Source organism: Symphodus melops, assembly GCF_947650265.1.
Source record: "Symphodus melops genome assembly, chromosome: 23".
In the NCBI taxonomy this organism is placed as follows: domain Eukaryota; kingdom Metazoa; phylum Chordata; class Actinopteri; order Labriformes; family Labridae; genus Symphodus; species Symphodus melops.
This window is the reverse complement of record NC_136713.1, coordinates 6,745,352-6,766,003: the sequence shown is the minus strand read 5'-3', so window position 1 is coordinate 6,766,003 and position 20,652 is coordinate 6,745,352. Positions and strand designations below refer to the sequence as shown.

General features: G+C 45.2%; 1 protein-coding gene across 3 annotated transcripts in view; it reads right to left on the bottom strand.

Annotated features, from left to right (window-relative positions):
• LOC306818551 (interleukin-1 receptor accessory protein-like 1) overlaps window positions 1-20,652 on the bottom strand; it is a 218,873-nt gene that overhangs the window by 187,748 nt on the left and 10,473 nt on the right. Inside the window, exons 2-3 of one of the 3 annotated variants that reach the window (XM_079336205.1) lie at window positions 14,558-14,642; window positions 1,143-1,231 (exon numbers count right to left, since the gene is read on the bottom strand). The gene's annotated coding sequence lies outside the window, so the exon portion shown is untranslated. Of the gene's footprint in view, window positions 1-1,142; window positions 1,648-14,557; window positions 14,643-20,652 lie in introns of those variants that run through there. The other 2 variants (XM_079336206.1, XM_079336207.1) reach the window with 2 other exon arrangements.

The following is a 20,652-nucleotide window of genomic DNA, read 5'->3' as shown; positions in this document are numbered from 1 at the left end:
GTGGAAATGCAGCTGTCCCTCCCAGACCCCCCAATGGGTAAAAAGAGCATGTGCTGATTGAGAAATTGTTGACGTGTAAAAATAATGTATATTTCTATGTATTGTGATGTAGTCTGAATTTTCAGATGCAATGCTGATGCAGCCAGAAAAAAATGAACTGGGGTGATCAGAGAGAGCATCTTTTTTGCTGTTGATGAAAACGCAAGGCAGCAGCACCTTCAGTAACTCATCTGTAGCGAATGAAGAGGGACAAGGAGGCAACCTCCTGTCTCTTTCCCCCCCTTTTTTTCCACCCCAGTCAACATCAGCTCCATATCAGTTTCACTTCCTGATCCCCAAATCTGTTTTAGGTGGCAGGTCAGAGCAGAGCTGAGGCATCCGTCCAGCCAATCATAGGCCGTCATCCCTGCACACAGGGCAGGAGAGGAAATACCAGAAGAGGCTGCAGAGAGAGCTGAGTCGCCAAGCAATCACTCAGCAGAAATTATTTCAAATAACTAAGCCCGGGCTCCTCTCGAACACACACAGGCGCGCGCACGCGCGCACGCCACGCCACGCGCACATGAGCTACACATATAACAACCATCGGACGCACGCAATCGCACTTCCAGAGTCGCAGACACAGCCAAGTACACATATTGCTTACGCACTGGAGCGACACGCAAATGCGCACAGTGTTACACAATTCACGTCGAGATAGAGAGCGAGAGAGAGAGAGAGAGAGAAAAACGCGTAAAATCAAGAGTTCGTGTCCAATTGTAAGCTGTAACCACTCTGCTGGGATGATTAGCTTTTATTAATAGAATACAGAAGACTTAAGCATTCCATTTCACTGTCATACTGCAGCCATAAACACTCCGACAGAGCAGGCTCAGAGCCGCAACTAAAGCAAAGTAAGCGACTGCAATCCATGCGCAAATAGCAGAAAAACATGCTCGCTCCAAATACGCACTTAAGTGGCGCGTAATAGGAGAACACGAATCCCAGTTGTTCAAGCAACGGAAATGATCTGTGCATATGAAAAGTCAGAGCAATCCAAATTCACCTCTGGTACCCTGAAACTGCTTTTACACGCTGCAGCACGAACATTGGACTAACTTCAGACGCGTTAGGTTTGGAGGAAGAAGAAAAAAAGAACTTACCCACAAACAGTTTCCAAATGATAGTGTGCACTCTGCCGTCAGTTTTGGTAGCCCCACACCATCACGGATTTTGCAGAATCAAATCTGGTCTGCAGAGTTGAACAGAAAACGTTTTTAAAAACAAGGATTCCAAGCTGAGAGATAGATAGTCCACTTCTCCAGAGGAAAAAAAAAACGCAGCGTCTATCCCAGAAATCACATATTGCCAGCGTTGACTGGCGCAGAACAGAGCGGAATGAACACCTGCAGCCGGTCACTTTGAAATAGCAGGAGAGAGGGAAATGAAGAGAATCATGACAGTGATTAGGAGAATGGTCGACAGAATCAATGAAGAGCTCTATAAGAGGAGGCAATTACTCTGATTATCCTATTAAATCAGATGTTCGCTCGCGCTCCACAGCCACGCGGCCCCCGGCAGGTGAGCACCGCGTTCAGCAGGACTGCACGAGCGCACAATTCCAAAGTGATGTGCAGAAAAAGACACATCGGACGCCGTCTCTCTCTCTCTCTCTCTCTCTCTCTCTCTCTCCCCCTCCCTCTCTCACCCCTCTGTCTCTCTCTCTCTCTCTCTCTGTCTCTCTTTCTCTCAGAGCGCCGCTGAGTCAACGCGAGATGAGCCAAGCGTGCAACAATGCACCAAAAAAGGGAAAGATCACGAGGGGGATGTGCCACCAAAATAAAAGCAATAAACCCGTGTGGTGTCCTTTTTCGCAGCCCTGCTTGACGTGATTCTCTGAGAAACACCAGCATTCATTGGTCTCGTGTTTTTCTATAGCACTATTTCTCTCACATGCTCCTTGATCTTTTTTTTTTTGTTAAAGTTGACGTTCAAAGCGGTTTTGTACACATCTATTCTCGGAACACTTTTATTCTGAAAGCCAAATCACAGGCGTTGTTCCCTCGGTGTGTGCGCCTTTACTCTGGCACCGTGTGAACGCGCTCTCAGACCTGCGTTCCTCTGGAGTCTTCATCCTCTACATGGCGCATGGATGAAACGCTGCCCAACACACACACACACACTCACACACACACACACACACACACACACACAAGGAAACGATCCTACTTATGTCATGTCAGGAGCATGAATTCATAAATGTGGGAGTTACTTTTCCTGGCTCACACTAAAGCGCCACAGTGCGGGCAGAGATTGCAGCTGAAGGTGGAGGGTAGACGCACTGCCCCCCAATGGAAATAACTGAAAAAAGTCCGGAGTGTAAATTGTACAGATTCACTCAACATGAGGCATCATCATCACAAGAACACTTTTAGTGGCACCCACCCCCCCAAAAAAAAGAAAAACAAATGTGCACATTTTGAGGAAATGCTAAAGCTTGTCAGCTGTTGCATGGGCCCCCTTACTGTCCTGGGGCCCAAAGCAGTTGCATGCCTTGCCTGTTGACAAGCAGTCAACAGTCTCCTCTGTGCCTCTGTGAACACAATTTGAGCAAATTCTTCCCCCTCGATTACATCGATATGGAAAAGAATCCAGATGGTTGCAGAACGTAGTACAGGTGTTGGCGTTGATTCCGGTTTACCGCAGCGCTCACTTACATTTCCCGTCTTTCCTCCATCCAGCCAATCATAGGCAAGCAGGGCCCTCAAAAACGCTGATAAGTCACGAGTAGTCGCTGACGGTATTTACATAAGCAGATGCGACCTTACCAGAACAGCATTCTGGGTGATTTCTCATGCTACATAGTTTGGAGTGTGCCTGTGAAGGACGGATAGTTACGTTGCTTCCAGATTAAGTACAGGCAGGTAAGCGGGCCACCCTGGGCGTACGATTTTTTTTTAAAAGAAACAATTTTTTAAAAAGGACCCATTTCAATTCCCTTCTCACTGGGCCACCCTGTCAAGACTTTGGCCTCTGGCACGACTGTGTCTGTGAGGAGCATTTCGATGAGGGGGGAGGGCTTTGAGGAGGAGGAAAAACCAACCTCCTCCGACTGAAAATGTGCACTTGTGAGCTTTCTTTGTCGTATGGTGAATAGAGGTTCCTTAATGAGCAAAGAAGTGGACAAACAGGCATTGATTCGCTCCTTCTATCCGAGGTTGTCGCCCGCAAATGGCCTCAACTCAATCAATCGGTTAGTGTGTAACTTTGGGGATGACTGTCAGTTGATGGCCGATTGTTTGCTGCAGTTTTTATTGGTTTGGTTTATTGGATGGAGGATTTAGAAACCGCCCTGAAAGAAGACATAACAATTATTTAAAATGAATGAACTTCTTGTGCAGAAGAGCCCGACTGTTTTCCAGCATGTTCAAAGCTGCCAATTTCAAACTGAATCTCTACCATAACAGCGATGTCAAGCGTTCCAATTAAAAAAAGCCTAATGGCATACTGTGTTGAAAAACATGCCGGTTGTTCTCAGAGAATGATCAACAACATGGAAGGTTTTAAACTCAGCTTGTGAAACTTGTGTTCAAAAGATAACCTCTTGAAAGGCTGTTGTGCAAGATGTGAACCTTTAATTTGGTGTTAAACTTTTGTCTGAAAATGTGCGCAGATGTTTCATTTTACGAATGAAACTCTTTACAAAGTTGCCGGTGAAAAGACATCTTCACATCTCCGACTTGAATTAAGAGTGTGTGTGTGTGTGTGTGTGGGGGGGGGGGGGGGGGGGAAACAGCACAACATTGTACTAAAAACGCAAAGAGAGTCGGATCTGAAAGAAAGAAAAAAAAAAAAGGGACAAACTGCAGTCGGCCGTTATGCAAATGTACGATTGTGTTCTCCCCGGAGTGAACGAACGACGAGATGAGAAACGAGCTATAAAAGTGTCTTATTTAATGACTCGCACGGAATAACGGCAGAACAGGCTGGGCGTTCAAAACATCTGCAGGAATGAGGTCATCTTTGATCACAACTCACTGTTCTGAACTTAAAGTGTTGTTGCTGCTGCTTTAAAAAAAAATAAAAAAAATCAAGGCCCACGCTGAATCGATTTCATGAAAATCGGTCCCGAGGTACTGTCCAGCACGTTTGGTCTCGAGTGTCACGACAGTTATCCGATTGAGCACAAACCAACCAAAGAGGACTCTTTGGCTTTGGTGCCTCTCTCGACCTGATTTGAACGGGCAGTGATGACCAAACATCCCTTCACGAGGAGGGACTGTCTTTTTCAGGGATGGCTACAAATTCAATTGGGAGTAAAGCGGTCACTGGAGGAAGCTCTCCTCCAGTTATTGCGCACCAAACTCGAGACGGAGATGAAAACATCTCAACATCACTCACTTCAGCTACCCAGAGAAGATTTCATGGGGAACAATTTGACGCGAGTTTGAATTGTGTCTCTCTCTTCAACATTAGTGTAAAGAGGTGTTTATTACAAGCCCACTCAGCAGTTTGCATCCTTAAGACCAAGAGTTCTTGCCTGTGACAGCAAGTGGAGAGCACTTGCAGTCTGCCGAACAAAGATCAGTTTGAAGTACTGTCAAGGCACCAAGTGGCGAGCATATTCTGTCTCCGTGTCTGCTCCCTTTCCAGCATGCAAGAGAAAGCAACACATGGGGTGTTGCAAAGTCGCAGTAAACACCCGCTGAGGCAAACAAAAGAGGGAGCAGATAATGTGCGCATGATGGATGTGGGTTTTCTCTGACAGTCCAAATCTCCGTGTCGTGTCAGCTGTGGGAGTCCATTTATTTCATGCTGCACGGTACATTCGGCTGGGGAGTGAGGCACACTCGTATAAACATGTTGGGTTTTTTTCGTCAGGCTGCTCAAAGGGCGCCCTGGCTATCAGCGTCAAAGTGTTGCTTTCGCCTCTCTTATGTCGGGCCCTGTTCTTCAAACATCTTAAAGAGAGTGATAAAGACACACACCAGTGGTCGACAACAAAATCCCACCTGGACCCTTTTTTTTTTTCCCTCAGCGTGATTTCAAGCCTTATGTAAGTACGGAAAGAAAAGAAAAAAATTCACTGAACTGACTGTCTGCTTTCCTAAAATAAATAGTTGCATGCTCTGGCAGAGGTAAGTCTGGTAGCAGATATTTTTATAGCCCTCCTGGCCTACATTTGACAGCTTCAAAAGGTATCACTAGTCAGGGAGCCACTCTTTACTCCTAATGTGTTTTAACTCTTCAAGCTTGTCTGAATGGCTTTATTTCACCTGCCACAAACAGACTGAACAAGAGTAGGTCATCTAGACCTCTTTAAAAATGCTCCTGACGCTAACGGCACCAAATGAGCAAGCGAGAGCGTCAATCTATTTCCTGTTGTCACTACATATTGGTATGTTGCATGTTGCTCTGAGGACACCATAATAGTCAATAAAATATCTAACATGAGGCGGTTTTGGAGCGCAGGAACTTCTTTTCTTATAGTTCTAGGAGCTGTCGGAACCCGACATCCCTACTTCCCCGTAAAGCAGCCAGTTCACCCCCACCTGTCCTCAGGTCCCTCAAAAGACAAAAGCCTTCGATCTCTAGTATCAGTATGAAGGCTGTTAGCTACCAGTCGTTTTCACATCTTAACCATTTAAAAGAGGTTTTTACAGTAGTAGTCGTTTTTCCTTAACTCCTTGTTGGAGTTCCAATTTGTAGGGACACAGTGAACCCTGAGGAGGTCAATAAAGGCGGTCATTTTCATCAAATTTGTTTTAACTGAATTGACTTTTGTTAACTTGTTATGGTGCACTAAATATGGGCTGCACAAACCCAGTGTACTGATCAAACTTAAGTGGCCCCAGAACGGCTCCATATCCCACCCAACTCAGCCCTGATCTCTGCGTGATTGCGTGAGAGCATGCTGGGAAATGATGAATGCACTTTTCTTTGACTGGGGGTGTTTGAGGCTTTCTCTACGGCTTCCTTTTTCTTTTTTTATACTGACAGAAGGGTACAAGCTTGGGAGTAAAGAGGAGGACGGGAAGAGCTCGAGGTGCATCGGCAACTGGCTAACCTTAAAAACAATCGTCTCCTCCCTTTTATAATGACGACATAAGAGTGAATATACCGCGTTAAGACAGATAGTCAAATGCTTTTTGGGAATAAAACTAAAAATCCAATCTGGACTCCCTCGAGAACAGGCGAGTAATGCAAAAGAAAGTGCCAAAAATTCAGGAAGTATTCCGGAAAGTTTGCAGCCCTCTAATCATATTTTTGACGATGCAGCTCAAGTAGAAAATTAGGCCTTACATTTAAACACACTGGGGAGGGAGCAATGAGCAGCATGAAATCTGAGGCAGAAGGAGATGTGTGCTTTAAATTCTTATTCATGGAGTACGTGCAGCTTGACATGTTTTTTATCATCCTGCAGAATTTTAAAGTGACTCCCATTTAAAACAGCCAAAGAGGGTGTACGTCTGTTGAAGCCTTTTCAATGTATGCACTGCAGTTTTGTATGTATGAGAGGTGACACAGTGGCAGAATACCCAAGTACTGGGACCGATCCAAAACGGAGGACTTGTTCGACGACGTACAGACTCAGCCTCCGCTCGGCTTTGTAGTGCTAACCAGGCCATCCAGGGCGCGCACTCTGATTAATGAATGATGCATCAGGAGATCCAATCAAGACGTCTCAGTGCGCGGAGACAAAGAGGCTCTGTGCCGTCTCGTGGACATCACGCCTCCCTTAATTAGCAGAGAGAGACCCAGGTGGTCCACATGTGCTCCATGTCAGACCTTTATATCCGATCTGAAATGTGCACCTCAACATGAAACAAAGAAGATTCATTAGTTCTGACAAGAAGCCGAATAAGCTGCGAGTAGGGTGGGAGGGGGGGCTGAAAATGGATTTGTGTTCATGTTAGGACGCTCACATGGGCAGCGTTCCCGGGAACAAAACAATGAAAGGCCCTTTTTGGTACAGGATTAGAAAAATGTGGGCATGTCATGTTGCTAATAAATGACCGTTCAACTGCTGCTTCCTGAAACGCATCATGCCGCCCACACAGCTGGCAGGAGGGCTTCACGCTAACACGGCGCTAGCTGCAGCTCATGGGGAGTGAAGATGGAGGAGCGCGTGAGGTTTAAGAGTGCACACCTCCAGGGCCGAAGAGGACACATTCTACACTCACTGTTTCACTCGCCAGCCAACTTGTCGAAACTGTTGAAAACCTTTCAAACTTCGGCACTGATTTGGACCGCCAGCTGAGCTTCTTTGAGAATATTCTCAGGAAATGCTCACAGTGACTTTATCTTTATCTCCAGTGGCGAGCGAAAAAAAAAAAAAAAAGCTTGTCTCGCGAGCGTGAGCGTTCCGAGAAATTCCTTCAAAATAGAGTCGATCAAAATTGGTCGAAGAAACCGGGCGATGGTGAAACGCATAAACGGACGCTTCTGAAACTGCTTAAAATCAAACAGCGCAACTTGAGATACACAAAGATTTCCAAGCCGCCACTCCAGTTAAAAACAACCGGGGAAACGCTGCCTCTGCCTCCAGTGAGTACATGGAGAATGGAGCTTTTTTTTCAGGGCTAATACATTTTTCTTTATGGAGCTACATTTGTCAAGTAGCCTTTTTGTCCTTTACATGAGTACACTGACAACCTCGGTCATTAGAAGCTCCAAAAGTATGGCACGTAAAGCATTATCAGGATTCTGTGAGGTTGGGTACAAAACACTTCAGCTGTGTGTGTGTGTGTGTGTGTGTGTGTGTGTGTGTGTGTGTGTTGTTTTTTTTTTCTTTTTCTTTTTTTAATGGGCTCTCGCTTCATTTGGACTTTACGCTCATACATTCGTAATGAGGAGCTTTTTATGTTGCTCGACTCAAGCCGAGCGCGTCTCCGCTTGCCGAAGGCTTCTGAGAAGTTCTCCAAACTAGTCCAAGTCCCTTCGACCCCGGGAACGTTCTCATGAAACGGGGGAAGACGGTAAATCTTGAATGCCGTTCTTGATGATGTTGCTGCTGTCTCTTTGTCTTACTAAAGAGGGAATTAATGAATAAAAGTAAGCCAACGCTGGAGTGTCGAATACTATCGCTTGAGAATTTACAAAAGAGTGGAAACGCGTACATTGAGGAATCCTTTTTTCCAACACAGCCCTCCTGTATCAGCCAGCTGCCCTTGGAATAGACAGTGCGAGCCATCAGTGGGAGAACAAAGCTTTCCACCACAATTCCCAAGGCTATGATTACGGATAAGACTTCCCTCAGGCAAGTCGGAGTGAAGGGCAGATGAGGAACGGCAGCCAAGCATGTGGTCTTACTACGGGCCAACTAATTGGAAACTGAACCAGATCCAGAGAGGGATGATTTCTCTTTGTGTACAAACGGCAAGCTGCACTCGCGACACAAATAGACGGAAAGTGACGGAAAGAGTTTGAGCCCGTTCTCCGGATCCACAAAGACTAATATTCCTCTCTCCGTGTCAGCTCTTGGCAGAAAAATCCCGCCGAGTCTCCGATGGCATGTAACGTAGCGTCGGAGAGAGCCATCACGCTAAAGGCCAGGTTTGTTTGAAGTTCGCTTTGCAATGCATCAGTGGGGATGACCTAGATTTCCTATCTCTCGCTGCTCCTCCAAGAGTGCGGCGAGCGAGCAAGCGAGCGGGAGAGAGAGACAGCCTCGTTTCAGCCCTTTCCATCGTCTAACTATGTCAGCTCGCCTGTAAACATTTGGCACAGAGTCACATCGCTGCGTCTCCCATTCCCCCCCCCGCAGACCCACTTCTGATGCCCCCGCCCCCCTCCTCCCGTAAAGGGAGGTGAAAGGTTGAGCGGCGGGAGTTAATCGATGAGCTCAATGCAGTTCAGGCAAAGAAAGTGAAATCAGTCGAGCTCTCCTGTGAGTGCGAGCTCAGTCCAACTCTTCTGAAAGGGTCTCTTCTTTTTTTGGGGAGCGGGGGGGGGGGGGGGGGGGGGGGGTGGGGGGGGGGGATATTGGGAAGTGATGTTTCTCAGAATGGTGCAAAGAGAAAATTAAACCTCAAGAGTCTCTTGAGTAAACACTTCACCAAAGAGATGAGATTGGTGAAGTGTTTTGTTTTGTTTTTTGTCCTTTTGGCTGCTTTAGTTAAACTTTTTTTTTTTCTTTAGAACATGCACGTTGTAACCTGCGAAACAGGTGAAGCCTGTGCCATGCAGAGGGGCGTGCTCGGCCTGTTTGACTCACTGCCTGGCAGCAGACACGAGAGCAAATAAAGCAATAAACAAATTGCATGAGGGGGAACCGTTGCACTGCTGGGAGCTGGGCCGCGCGGCCTCTGAGGGACGACGTTTATTTTGATCCCGCCGAGAAGTGTCTGCAGAAAAAGTAGCAGGCGTTAGGCAGCCATCTCTTCCTCGTTTCCTTGCACTTCCTATCCCCCCCCCCTTCACTCTCTCTCTCTCTCTCTTTCCTTCCCTCACACCCACAGGGGACAGTCGTCGGAGCACAGCACACGAGAGTGAAGGCACGAGAACAAAAAAATAAATAAAAAATTACTTCAGACTCTACAAGCCAGAGAGAGCGTGCTACGTTTTTAATTATGCATGCTGCACAGCATTACACAGGCCTGCCAGTCAGGGAAATTGTGCCCCTTCTTCACGACTTCTGCTCCGGTCCTTTGTTGGTTTCCTTGGTGACCGAGTAATCTCACATCATTAAGATGAGTACAGTGAGCTACAGCCAGGCAAAATGTATCCCTGACTTAATCCTGTCACACAAACTGCCACTTCTCCCTCTCACTGTACGCTGACATTCATTAGAAAAGCCATTTGGACGACTCTGTCAGACCTCAGGATCCCAGGGAAAAACAGAGTGTCTCAGAAGCGGAGCGATTTAATGTTCTTTCATGGAAAATCAATTGCACACTGTAGCCCTGTGTTGTTGGGTTTTGAGTTTTGGCACGGGTCCTGGGTCCTATTTCGCCTGTCGGCTCGGCCTCGGCCTCTTAATATCCTCTGTGTGCAATTGCAGGTGCAAATATAAAAGAAGCGAGGAACACGATGGATGGAAAATAGCCAATCAGAGGTGGCCTTGACCAGTTTTGAGTCCGAGACTGATTGTTCTGATCAAACACCTTCTCGTCCTCCGTCCTCTTAAAGTTGGAAACGACCTTTAAAATGATCCCAGTCATATCCTGATGGGAGAGGATGCTGTGCCCATCAGTATTTACTCAGCGCTGATACATAACACCCATGTTAGCGCTACTCTGGATCAATTTGTCGCTCGGGGAGCTTTCACACCTGAGCCGTTTGGTCCATTTAAAACGAACTCTGGTGTGGACAAATGAACCAACTCTGGTTTGCTATAAAATAAATAAGTAATAATTGTAAAAAAAATTAAAAAACAGGAGTACGTTTACAAAGTGGATCAAAGTTCGCTGCACTGCAACAAACCAAAAAGCAATGCATTGTGGGTTGAATGAGGCTTACAGATGGTCGTTAATGGATTGCAGCCAGCTGGGATTGAACCCCATCCTTCCAATTCAGAATCTCTCCCACTCGGCCGCCCTTCTTATATTCCTTGGAGTGTTAATACAGAACAGACAGTTGTGAAATAAGCGATAGGACCAAACAGCTCCGTTGGCCAGCTTTGGTCAGCATCTTAAAAAAGGCTTCACTCGTCTGACCTTTGGCTTCAGGATGTGATCGTCAGGCCGCGGGGGGAGATGAAACAGGGAAAATGTTTTTGAAGTGGTTACTATGCTCACGGCTGTTTGGTGAAGCGGACCTTTGGTATATGTCGGATCAGCCTCCGTATAACATACGGATGTATGATGATGTCATTTCATGTTGGACCAAGAGAATTGTGGATTGTGGGCATGTCTTTAAAAAGTGTGAGAGTTGTTAAAAAGTCTGGCTGAGTTAGCTTAAATTATACGTCTACAAGATTTATTATTGATGCTTTCCACTACTTGTTTCTGTCACTTGGCTGTACTTACAAACACAGAATCTTCAAATTTAAGAAACTAGGATCAGATAAGAGACAAAACTGGATCGCAGACGCATGTCAGGCGTCTCTCTTTTAATGGGTGTCAGATTTTCGGCGATTCGATAGAAGATCAGGGAAAGACGGCTGTGTTTTTATCTGGTCTTGATCATGACACGTTTTCAGGCTGTACTGCTTGAACATCATCTGAATCTGGCACTTCATGCACAAACTGGGATTAAATATTTAGCTGGATGTCTCCGCAGAGTTTTCTGGCTTAACAAGCTACATCACCACGCAGCAGTTTTTAATTTATTTTTTTTTCCCCCCTCTCTGGCACAATTTGTACTGACCGGCTCAAAAGCAACTATACTCACGGCTTTGCAAAATGCATCCGCTTGCAATTCTGCGAGAGAAAACTTTCCCTCTTCCATTCTGAAAAGCTGATATTTTGACAGTTGTGGGGCGTACGCATCGAGAGATAGAGGCGAGCATCCCAAGCAAATGTTTTACTAAGAAGTCACATCATTCAGCTCCACACAACTCTTTGACGGCTGCAGAGGCACTCGTGCTTCTTTTGTTACGAGTAAAGTATTCTCACAACACTCAACACTTTTTTTTAAATAAAAGCCTTACAATTTAATGTTTTACCCCAATGTTATGGAATTTCAAACATGCCGATAAAAAAGCAATTTATCATAATTAATTATCGAAATGTGGCGATTTAATCCCGATGTAAAGCGGTAAACGTCGGATCTTTCATTTGCTCTGACAGCCAGAATGGCATCAGATAGACATTGCACATCCTTTGAATGTCTGCAGCTCTGAGACCTCGTCTCTATAGAAACAGTCCATCCACATAATCCAGCGTGAAAGTCTACGAGGTCCCTTTTGTTACCGTTGTGTCCGATAAAGAAAGATTCTGAGCGGCTACGATAAACACCTTTTATAATCCTAATCAGCACCTTGAGTTCAGCTGGTCATGAGAAAACGTAAAAGCAACCGCTTCCATTTGATTCAGGCAAATGTATGAAGAGGCCGCCGTACCTGGAGAATGTCAGGTCGATCTTCGTCAGGGTTTTCGTTGACTCAGCTGCAATTGATCAAAAGTAATTTTCTGTTTCTGAAATTAAATTCCAAAGCTTTTCTTTGAATCCACAATAAAGTTCTAATGAAATCTAAGCGAGTGCTGGTGAACTGACCAGGGTCAGGGTGACCACTTTGTTTCCACGGAGACCAAATCAATCCTGCATGAACATAAGCGTCAGTGCATTCTGACCTCTTTCTGTCTGACGTACATTTTTATTTTTATTTTTTTCTGTGCACGAACACGGGAGGAATCGAAGCGGCATGTGGTGAAACATGCTAGTCTCTTGGATGAAAGCGCGCCACGGCTACTTGTGAATCCTACATCGTTCCTCATGCAACATCCTTCCTTTGACAAAAAGTGGATACAATCAAGAAGAAAAGGGTCCAAATTCTTTGGCACAAGCTGCAACTCTGAATGTAACATGGGCAGTGGGCCATACTGACTAAAAAGAACTGAATAAGTCTCTTGTGTTGACAGTCCAGTAATGTGATGAGTAGAAAATAGCCTTGTATAATTTCTGCAAGCCGCACACTTTTGAGCTATTAATACGCCATGTAATGAGCTATCTTTTCTCAAAACATCATCTCAAATGTTATTAAGTTGGATGAGAATTGATCAAATACAAATTATTCCACATTTCTCGGTTCCCTCTGGAGGAGAGCGGTTTTAGCACGAGGCCAAATTGGGCCCGTGGATCCGGCTTTCAGCAGAATCTTCGATAAAGCTCTGTGAAGCTTTTGTTTTCTTTATAGTCATTCTGCTGACACTACTCCCAGCTCAGCACAGGTACACAGAGATGGGCCTCGGGATTTTGCGGATGGCAAAGGATTCCTTACAAAGCAATACCGACAGCGAGAGTTCACAGGGGGACGGTGGCTCTCGAGTGATTTAGTATCACACACTTTATCAGAGCCGTTTTTTGGGGGGGGGGGGCTCCTGCAGGGTGGGTCTTTGAGTCTTTAGGTGACTGTAAGACTCGACCCGTTAGCAGGCTGGAAATTCAGTGAGTCGATGAAGATTGGTTGATTATATTTTAGGACATACATTCTTAATGCAAGGAAGTACACAGGAACTGTTTGGTTCTGTCTGTGCGACACTTCAGGGACATCACTGGCAGCTTTACAGCAACAAAACTGCTGTTTGAGAGACGGGCAGTAAAATGTGTTTTTTGACTTTTGTTCTGGAGAGGTTGCTTCAACAAAGAAAAAAACCTCTTTAATTGACTTTTTTTTGTATCATTATTATTGTCACAAAAACTTTTCGACTGACAGTACAGGGAGGCGACGAGGAATCAGGTTTTGGATGCGGATATCTAAAAATCTTTGTTGACAAAATCGTGTCTCCATCGTAAATCTTTAAAAACTGCATTTCAGAGATGAACGTAATAAAAGTGCAGATATGTATTTGAATAGCTAAAGATAAAGGCTGATCTGCCAATATTGGAATTTAATTAATGTTATTATTGGTATTGACAAATCCAAACTGTTTCAAAAGGAGCAGACGACATGAGAACAAAGTGAAGGAAAAGGCTTGTTATTCTTTTAAACTCAGACTCTGCTGTTGCTGAAAGTGTTTGTTTTTTTTTTTACAAATTTTTCACAACCTCGGAGTCCACATCGTGTGCGTGGGAGAAACGCAGCAACAGGTGAAACTCTTTGATAGCCACTTCAAAGTGTTGCGGCGTGAGGATTTCCTCCGGCGGACATGCCATCCTCGCAGGCCCGACTTAAAGACGTTCCACCGATGATCAACAGCTGTCCAGTGTGATACCAGATAAGAGCTTACATGGGAGCCTTTGTGAGATCAAGCCGGACACGAGTGCGCGGCGGAATAACAGGACCCCTGCTGTGAACTCGCAGGAACAAGCGGCATTGTTTCTTCCACCAAAAGGGGCTGAGGCTCGGCTGGAGCTGTGAAAACATTTTAGAGGTCGCCCTAAACCCGACGCTTAAAAATTCAGCTGCTGTTTCGAGTCGAAATCGAACGATTCCAACATATGCAAGACCAACAGGTCAGGCCGAGGATGATATCTGATCAATAATTCAGCGTAAAGTGAGCGCTCCGGCTGATCGTCTGACAGGAGCGTGAGTGAGGCGGAACATGGAAAACGTCAGCTGAAAAGGAAAGGGGAAGAAGAAGAAAAAATAAAATAAAAGCGAGTGGGTGGGAAATCAGATAAATCACTGTGGATGAAGGAGGAGAGTGCGTGAAGGAGAAAAAATGACGCACAACACCCGGGATGAAATATGTCTTCTCCATGCTTTATCAGAAGCACTTCTATGTATCTGACAGTTGGCGCGATCTGGACTGTTATTTGAAGTATTTATACACATGGATGCCGGGGCTGACAGACAGTATGCAAAAAAATAAAAAAATAAAAAAATTCAGATTGCATGCGTGGTTATTCTGGATGATATAAGAGATGTGTCTTCAGGTGTTGTAGCAATAAACAACATGACTGCATTCACGCCAAAAGTAAAGTTGGAACACACAACAAACACTGTCGTCCACCAAAACGGACCAAAAATTACCCGGATGCTCTGTGCGTTTTCCTTCCCTGACTTCCTGTCCAGGTCGATCTGTTCTCTCCAGCTTCACACGTGTGTGCAGAGTTCTCTGTGGAGAGGGGAAAAAAAATAAAGACTCAGGGCATATTTGAAACAGATCGTTACAAGTTACAGTATGATGTGACCCTTTTTTTTTTTTTTTTTTTATCATTTTCACATACAGGATACATAGTTTGGTAGTTTGGTGTTGGCTGTGAGGTCAAACTCGGGCAAGGCATTACCATGCATTTGAGCTGACATTGAAAGGTCAACCAGGGTGGTGGTCGTTCGGAACTTGTGCAATACATCACAGAAAGAAAGTTGGATTTGACCCATGAGGGCTCATTTAACCCTTCACGGTATAAAAAAAAAAAGAAAAAGAAGAAGTAAATTATAGCAATTTAGATAAGTGGAGACGGTCTGTAAAGTGGGCGATGCGAGATCGATCATTATCTTGTGTTATAGCTGGTGGTCTAAGTGGAGCTCTTACTCATCCCTGCAGGTTTTCCTGTTAAGTTCACATTCTGCAGTCAGAACTTGTCACAGACTTGTTCAGAGCATCTTAACGCTTTCTCATTATCTCTCGCACACATCAGATGTGTCTTCCAGGCACGATTAAGGCATTGATGTGCATTGCAGTAATTAGGGTGTCAGCCTTCTGTGATGTATGATGCGTTTATCAAACAGAAACATTTTTTTCTCCTCCATGTCATGCAGTGTCGCGAGGGCCAAGCGGAAAGTTGTGACCCTCTCTCTCGCCTTCTTCCACGGAGGCTTGAGCTCCAGCCCTGCTGCCAGTGTCAGATGCCAGCATTGATAAAGCCAGAGGCAAGGTGGCAAGTGTCCACCCTGGAGCCTGCATTTTAAAACGGCTCCTGCCTGCAGCTTTCAGATGGGCACTAAGTGCATGGAAGAACTGTCACAGTGGGCCGCTTTGTTCGGATTTTTTCCCGCGGTTCGAAAGCTTTTTTTATTTGACACACGTTTCGAGATAACTCGGGAGTGTTTTCATGAAGGCTTACATTCAGCATCGATGTGACATCTTCCTGGGAAAGCCTTCATGCAAATTCCTTTCATCCTCTTTTTGGATTCATCTCGGCCTTATCGGCGCAGCTCTCAGGACACTGCTGTAACGAGCGTCGACGCTGCAAGGTGTGAAGCCATTAGATGTCAATGAGCTCCTCGCCAGCCCGCTCGGTAAACAACCCGAAGACGCCCTCGAGCCACGTTTTCATGGTCTCCTCCCATCTCGAGATTGCCGATTCTTTATCTGCGACAAACACCTGGAAACTCTGACTTCCGCTCGCTGCGTCAGGCGGTTTCATCATCGCGCCGTACGCCGAACTCTCAACCCTCATTGAAGCCACTTTTATTCCCCTTCCCAATTTTGACGACGAGCGATAATAAAGTTTGTGTGGAGCTTCCCTCTGGCACTGAGCCATCTGCTGTTGAAACAGCAGCGATTAAGCCGCAACTAATAAGCCAAACATAATGATCCACTTGCGATTGATTCTGATGTGGAGGGAGAATGGTTTCAAAAAGCTATTATCACTCATAATCATCAAACACAAAACAATAACTAGTTTGTAATGGGAACAACAATGACATTAGGGATGATAACCCTCGTCACCGAGCTCCTTTGCTGGTGCACAAGGTTTAAGTCTGCATACGCAACATTGACTGTGTGTTTCGCCCATTGAACCGCTTAGCATTAACCCACTTTACTGTCATGAGTGGGACTCTCTCTGTGCATTTGTACATTAAAGGAAGCATCTGCAAATCTGTAAGCACTTCATCCTTTGTGATAAAGTAGCGAGCTGGATAGAGTCAGAGCGTATCGTCATATTGTTGAACGCAAAAACCAGAAAACGTGAACATTTCAGCAGAGTGTCTCCCACGTGGTGCGTCATGTGCCGTCGTCATTCTGCTGGTTGTCGGTAAAATCTGCGGCGTGTCAGACGGCACACTCTCCACTACACTCCCCCTTCAGCTCTCTTTAGCCTGTCCTCCCACACACTTCACACTGTTTATTCACTGTACAGAGCCCTCTCACTTCCATTTTTTTTCACCTCCCATATAGGATGTGTCGCTGCACACAATGTATTCTCCCTTCACGTGTTGAGTGCGCGCATCTGTGTGGGCGGGCGTGGGGAGGTATGGTGCTGCTTTCCGCTTTGAACTCTGAACGACGACGGCCGACCGAAGCTGTGATTTATAATTCATCTGCCATGAGAAGTGTGGAGGGAGTGCATGCGAGTCTTTGAGAGAGTTAGCCTGGACCCCCCTCTTCTTAAATGAAAAGCAGGAACTCATATTCTGTCATGTGTGTCAGATTCAGTGAAATCTAAAGTATATATTTGAGGTTAAAGGAGTACAATGTGGATTTTTTTTAAAAATAAAAACATGTTAAAAATGCAGAGTATAAGTTTAAATATTTCCAACAGCTAGCAAAGCCAGAGGAATCTGTTATTTACAAACGTGTCAAGCTGCACAGCATGCTTGGCGTTGCCGTGGAGACACTGAATGCTACGCCAAAGGCCGCTGCATAAGGCCGCTGGAGCTGCTACACTGTTGTCGTATGTGCTTCGAAGCTAAAAAAAATATATATCACATCAATTAAACATGTTAGCAATAGCTCTTCGGTAAACATAATTTGTTCCTCAAGTCGGCTTCGCCAGGTCATCTCCGCGACAGGCAACTCAAGAGTTTGTCGTCATTGTGGTTGGTTGTTGGGAGTAGCGGAGAGAATCACTCCCACGATTCCCTGCCTGCGTTGACGTCATCTTCTGTTGCTGTATTAAATGAGAGCCCCCTGGTGGCGAAATCTACCCACTGTGTGTAAAATCTATTCAAAATGATAAACTGACGGAAATATGAATACGTCTAAAGGAGACGATATTGCCAGGTTGATGCGTCATCCTATGGACCGTGCTGTTCTAATCTGGAGAAGTGGTTTCCTGCCAGAGTGATTGAAAAAAGCAGGTTGTGCATATGTTCTTTTGTCTGAGCTTGTTTGCCTTTGTATGTTGGAACGTATGTGCTCATAAGCTTATGTGCTTAAGTACTTATGTGATTTTGTGAGGCTATGCGCTTAAGTATGTTTTCATTTAGTGGTTTTAAATGTCTTCAACCTACGAGAGACTGCAGGCAGGACTAAGCCTGTACAGCTGCATCTGGCACATTTTCATGATGGATCCCAGTGATCATATTGTGTTTATGTTGTCATGGGAAACAACTTAATGCTGGAGGAGTTCATTCAACTCCCCTCGTGTGAGTGGCTCAAACAACAGTGGGCGAAGCTTTGGTCGTGTTTCTGTTTCTCAAACAACGTTTGGAACCGACGGCTCGACTCCGCATCGAGCGAGCCCGCAGCGTGCTCCGTCCACAATAGACGCGGCGCATATTTGAAACGCAATGGCCAATCCGGAGACGGACAAAACAAAACGCTTCAAGGAAGTTAAGCACTGTGTCCAAGTTTCAGACATTTATCAGGAAACGCTGACCTCTCTTTAACAGCTCGATTAAAGTCAGTGGCAACTAAACCTTTTTTGGCTTCATGTCCTCAATTTGACTTCACAAAACTCGAATCAATAAGAATTATGTATCCGCCAATAATCCATTGTGTCATCAATGGATTATTAAATTATTCCTCAATATGAGTGAATGTTTTGGACTATAAAGGGTCTTTTTTGACTTTAAGTCTATACCCAGTGGGCCCAAAAACTCTTTTTCTTTTAATTGTTTGGTGATATTACATTCTCCAGTACTTGAAGTTATGTTGGAGCAGATCCATCTCTCCGCGTTTCCCAGAGTGTTTTAACAAATCAAACAGATTAGTGTTAACTACGACACATTCCATGCAGATGTGCTTGCGTCTCTTATCTCGCACTCGCAGAACTAATTACCCACACGAGTCCATGTGGAGCACACAACACAGAGAGGTGGTGCACCACTTGTGCTGCTAATTATTTTGTACTTCGCTGAGCTTGTCGACAACCCGCTGAAAGTGTAAGCAGCATCCGTGATGACAAAGCATCAGGAATGGGCTGCTCTGGGCTGATTACAGAGTTGTAGCCGGTGAGATGGATTAGGCAGGGAGGAGAAACGTTAGCTGGAGCCGACATAAAGGTCAACTGTGTGTGTGTGTGTGTGTGTGTGTGTGTGTGTGTGTGTGTGTGTGTGTGTGTGTGTGTGTGTGTGTGTGCGTACACTGTGTGAGTCAGGCTGTCTTTTACTTAGTGTTAGCTACACTTCGTTCAAAGAAACGTCATCAATCCAATTGAGTTTATACAACACAACCAAGACATCTGATTGGCTGGTAGAAAGCACAACCAAGACGTCTGATTGGCTGGTAGAAAACACAACTAAGACATCTGATTGGCTGGTAGAAAACACAATCAAGACGTCTGATTGGCTGATAGGCAATACAAGCAAGACGTCTGACTGGAAAATAAAATTGGACGAGAAAAAGAAACCATGAAAACATGCCCCTTGTGTATGGATCCTTATTGTATTATAAAGTTTCACAAACTTTATCTTCACTGTAATAACTTCATAATAAGACGAGCTGTAAGGGAAAGAGAGAGTGGTTGAGGAAACAGGGCAGCACAGGGCGACTTGCTGCTCCCACGCTCTGTGCTGGCAACAAATACAATAAAATGCTGCAACAGCCTCCTGCCATTTGTTTGAAGAAAAGATGACAGTCATGTACAAGAGACACTCTGTGGTGTGATAGATGTTTGTATTTAAGAGGTGAACAAAGGTTAGATAATGCATCATTCTGTGATACAAACCTGGTATTGATCCACTTTGAGCCTTTGTAGAAATATTTCTCCTCCAGCTGTTAGCACCTTATGAAGCTTGTCAGCCCTCACAACAAACACTGATTACTCTTACTTTGAATTAACTCCAGAAGATTTTAAAAACCCAACTACAGAGGTTCTAGCTTTTAGTCTCTCTCCCAACAATCCCTCATAATGAGACGTTTCACTTTGGGGGACGAAAAAAAAAAAGAAAAAGAAAAAAAAAGAGAACGGTTTCAGATCTGGCTGCTCATGCTGAGCTCTATGTGCCAGCCAGGTGTCATCTTTTTACACCGGCGTTCAGGGACGAGACCCCTCGCTGTCACCAGCTGCTGTCTTCTAATCTCAGCCCTGTCATCTTTGCCTCTCGTCTTCCTCCTGATTCTCCTCCTTTTGGTCTCATTTGTTTCCTCGCCCTCCTTCCATTGCTCCTGATTTACACTCTTTGATTTCGCCTCCCATCGTTTTGATCCAATCCCCCGTCTCCCAAACGGCTCCGGAGGATTGTAAACTCACGTCGGGAAAGTGTTGCAGAAAATGAAAATGTTCTTTTGATGGGGTTGGAATTACACAAACGCCTACAGCTGTAAATAGGACATCTGTTATTCATCCAGTATAGTGGGCTAAAGGTGAGGACAGACACCTTTTAAAGGAAAAGTACCAACCTGGAAGAACTTTGTTATTCCGCTTCTATTTCAGAAAGTTGTTTTGAACAGTTATTAATAACAAGCTGTCATTGGCCACGTCCATGGGGTGGTACATGAGATGGTAATGAGATGTTGTCAACAGCAAAAAGGAGAATCCTAGATAAGCAATGTGTTCTTGTTGACAACTGATCACGATAATTTGGAGCAAGTAGCGACAAGTTTACAAACTTTTGCGACACATTTTTTAAGTTAGAGCACAAAATCCATCGTCTTTACCATGCTCGCATTTTATACCCGGGAGCTACTTTCCACCTTTTAAGACACGCCGTTTGTAGAATCCCCCCCCCCCCCCAATCTCCTTGCAGAACGTGGGCTCCTAATTTGGTCCGAAGATTTGCCGGATCACTCGGAGCGTCTGCGTGTGGGTGTGCGGTAATTACAAGATGTGCGAGTCGCCGTGGAGAGGGATAATCAAGGACATGCAAACGTTGTACAACCGCTTGGAAGAGCTGAAGGGAAAAAAAAAAAAAAAAAAAAGCTTCAGAACAGCTGTCATTATCCCTGCGCCAACCTAGCAACCTTGAGAGGCCCGGAGATGAGGAGACTCTCGAAAGCAGAGGAGCGTGAGGCT